The sequence below is a fragment of the Mus pahari genome, chromosome 19, assembly GCF_900095145.1.
Source record: "Mus pahari chromosome 19, PAHARI_EIJ_v1.1, whole genome shotgun sequence".
Lineage (NCBI taxonomy): Eukaryota > Metazoa > Chordata > Mammalia > Rodentia > Muridae > Mus > Mus pahari.
The window spans coordinates 52784129-52788347 of NC_034608.1; positions in this window are offsets into that span (position 1 = coordinate 52784129).

The window sequence follows — 4219 nt, forward strand, 5'->3', positions numbered from 1 at the left end:
TGCTCATGTTTGACATGTGCACTGGACTCTTTTGAATGAATAAAGAGGAAAAGGGCTTGTTGGGATTCCAGTGGAGTGTGTGTTTTTCATGCTGCGATCTGTGAATTGTAATAGTGATTTACAGTTTAATTGTCCAAATGGGAAAAAAAAAAAAAAAAAAAAAAAAAAAAGACAATAAAAACACAATGAGATGGTTAAGCCGTGGTAGCCCCAGAGTTTCATTATTTCTGGATTGGTTCGGTTATTAGTTCAGGTTTATCAGTTAAAAGGAGTGACAGTTTTGTGTTCGTAGCTCAAGTCGGCTGCTCTCATCTGTTTGGGGCTTGAGTCCCCAAAGGGGGGGGAAAAACTGTAAGAACCGCTGTTTAAATTATTTTTCATTCCACTTACTTTATTTGTGAATGTGTGGGGGCGGGGTGGGGGTGCCACAGTACACACGTGGATGGAGGTCACAGGTCAACTTTGGAGAGCTGGTTCGCTCCATCCACCATCTAGGTCCTAGGGGTGAGATTTAGGAGGGCAAGCTTGGCACCTACCAGGCCCAAGGCCCAAGGCTGCTTCGGACGCATTGGCTCTGTCTTTTGGGACTGGGAGCTGAACCCAGGGCCTTGCATATGCCAGGCCAGTGCCCCATTACTCAACCACAGCCCGGGTCCAATACTGTATGTCTGTTAAGTCAGATTCCTTGTGCAATAAGCCATTGTGCTTCTAAATTGGAGCTTATTGATGTATGATGGCTTTGGAAGTTCCCCTTCCCTGTGTTTCCTTTTTAAGGCTCAGCATGGGAGTCCTGCTACAGCTTGTAAATACTGTCTAGAAACACTCCTGAAGGCTGGAATTACAGGTCCCTGCGGGACCTCTCAGAAGCTCGGCTTCTTTGACTGTCTGCTTGCTTGTTTGTTTTAAAGGATAAGACTTGGAAAGTAGCTGGGTAGTGGTGGCACACGCCTTTCATCCCAGCACTCGGGAGGCAGAGGCAGGTGGATTTCTGAGTTCGAGGCCAGCCTGGTCTGCACGGTGAGTTCTAGGACAGCCAGGGCTACACCCTGTCTCGAAAAACAAAACAAAACAACAACAACAACAACAAAACACATGGAAAGGAAAATGCATGCAAACCAGACAAATTCAAGCCCTGCACAGAGGACCTGGGACATAGGGACAGGACCAGCTCAGACCAGAATGTTCTCCTTTAAAAAGTTCTGAAAAGGAACTTTTTCTTTTCATATTGGGTACCCTGGTTCAAATGTACCTCTATGGTATATTTACCATATACCTCTATGGTAAAATGTCTGAAACCAGCTGCTGTGAAAAAAAAGAGGTCTGTTTCAGTTGGGGTGGCAAGTTCTGACACCCATCCTTACTGCTGCCTGCTTCTGCTCGGGGAGAACAGACTTTGAACATATGTCAACAATTCGCGCCTGGAATTATATTTCAAGATACCTTAGAGTTCTTTAAACTTGCTCAGCAGATCACACAGCAAAGTAGGTGTCAGCAGTGACAATTAGATGCCTGTCAATTCTCACAGGATTCAGTCCCTCCCAGGGCTGTTTACCCCACCACCACCACCACCACCACCACAGTGAGTGCTTTCTGAAGTAGGGACCAAGTTTACAGAACTTCGAAGCCATCCTACCTACCATACGCAAGGAAACAATGTCTGCTGAGTCCCAGCACCAAGGGTACCTTTGGCTTATGTCGCTTACCCAGTGATGTCACCCTGGGTGGTAGGCAATGAGAGAACCTGCTATTGTGCTGTGTAAGAAGGGGGTCAGTGTATACGTGTGTGTGCGTGTGCGTGTGTCAGGGGTGGTTTGGAAGGCAAATGAACTTAGCTAGGTTAGACAACATGAGAAAGTGCATGTGGTAATAGAACCCCACTTAACTATTTGTAACCCCCTTCAGGAAAGAAATATCTTCTATTTACATATACAAGCAGTAGTTTTTAGTGAAATGAATGCCGTTCTGAACAAGGAACCTAAATGAGTATTTCCCAAGCTGGTCCTTAGAATGACTGACTTCCTCATTGCCAACACATAGGCTGCAATGGGCTCCAAGATTCAGACACTTTAAGACATAAAGCATTAAATAAAGCAAACCCGTCTTTGTTGTAGGCCTCTGAGAACCTTCTAGACACTGTTCTAAAGTATCAGTCTTTGTAGAGCAGATGTGAGCATGTGTTTGAGTGTGGAAAGAAGTCTTCTACAACGGTGTGTGGACATGGCCTGTCTCCGTCAATGGTATCTAGAATGAAACTAATAGAATTGAATGTGGGCTAGGAAGGGGTAATTAGATTGACTTACACTACAGGAGCTAGGTAGTCCAAATGTCTGTCTGCACTCTGGAGAGCCTGATAAACCTGGTAGCTGGCTAGCCCATGAAGTTGGATGTGTTCGCAGTCTAGCTCTGATGCAGAAAGCCTGTGGGGTTCCTGGAGAGTGGCTGGTCTCCACTTCACATCAAAAGGCAGAAGAATGGGGATTCTGATGTCTGTGAAGGATAAGGGCACCACCAGGAAGAAGCCGAAGCTTGCCAGTCAGTGGCACGCCTTTTTGTTGGACCCTCTTGAGAGATCTGAATGGATACAGGTTAATAGTACCCGAGTACTGGGAAAATGGGAACATTTTTCTAAAGTTGCAAAATTGCCCTGTGCTCATGTGGGTAACACAAGAGCACAGTAGGGGGCCACTGGTCCAAGAAATTTGTCCTGGGTTAACACAGCTCACAGAAAGTCCAAGCAGTGTGTCTTCATATGTTTAAGGAACTCTGAAAGCTTTAAGAAATAATTCTACCAGCTTAAAATTCCCAATAGAAACATTCATTGGAAGAATGTTCTAGAAGCGTATTGTAAAATTACCTCCTAGATTAACATTTTAAGATGTGCTAAGCATTTTTAGTCCTGTTTTTAGTGGGAAGATACTTCATGTAATTCTGAACACGGGAAGCGTTCATTTCATTTGTGACAACTAACAATTTTAAGGAGGATGTCCTAAGTATTACCATCTCACAACGTTTGGCTGCATTGAGACTGAAAAAGAGAACTCACATGACAGACAGACTCATTAGACATGAAAACAAAATCTTATGAACTGATTTGGTGTCACAAAAGAAAAAAAAAGGACAAATGGCTTGGATTTATTTTATTCTCAGTGGTTGAGGGATCACAGGATGAAATCGAGCTGCATGCATACTGCTTGCGTGCATACATGGATGCAGGCATCTAAGCCTCTGTATGTCCTGGGAATGTATGATGTCCTAGGAGTTGAAAATGCATTAGCTTGTACCTTTCTCTCTCCAACAGCCGTCCTGGACTTCCTGGATGGCAGAGGAAATTCTCACTGCCACAAGGGGGATGACAAGGAAAATTTGTTTTCAAAGAAAAAGCAAAAACAGTCACTTAGATTCATCAGAAATTTTCTTAATGACATAGGGAATATGGAGAAGCTGTCGCTGAGGAAAATGTAGGTAAGGGTCCTCCCTAGTCCCATGGCTTGCATCCTTGGATTCAGCAGTGAAGCTTGTAAGAAATCTGAGTAAAATGAACAAGCATAGACTCATTTTTCATCACTCCCCTCTAAACGATGCAGTGTAACAGCTGTTTACATAGCAGGTGCATGGCATCAGGTATGAGCAATCTAGAGGTGATTTTAAGCACATGGGAGGATGCAGGCAGGGTATATGCAAGTATTAAACTGTTTTACATGAGGATTATACAAGTTAGCATGCTTAGGCAGTTTTGGGTTTGACTTGCAAGGAGAACCCTGGAACTCTTCTCCAGTATGCTGAAGGATTATTGTAATAAATGTTGGTAAGAATGACCAGTATTGAGAACGCTGTGACCTCTCTCACCTCCCTTCTCCTCTAGCTACAAGCCCCCTAAGCACACACCCCACCCCTATTTGTAACTGGAGTCTGAAAGGTTGAGAAACTGACTTGTGACTTTGTCTCTCATTTCTTCTACTATGGACCAAGAATAAGTCTTCTAAAATGTTCCACTGGTGCTGATTTTATTAACGCCATCACTCTGGAAAGGGAAAAAAAACAGTTTGGGGATAAGAATTGTTAACACATAGATTAATTTAATGATTTTTAATTTTTCTACAAAGAAAAGACCTAGACAGGAGGCTTCACTGATGCTATCTACCAGATATTAAGAGACTTGCATGCTGGTTAGTTTATCCCAAATTGACACAAAATAGAGTTAGCTGGAAGGGAGGAAAAT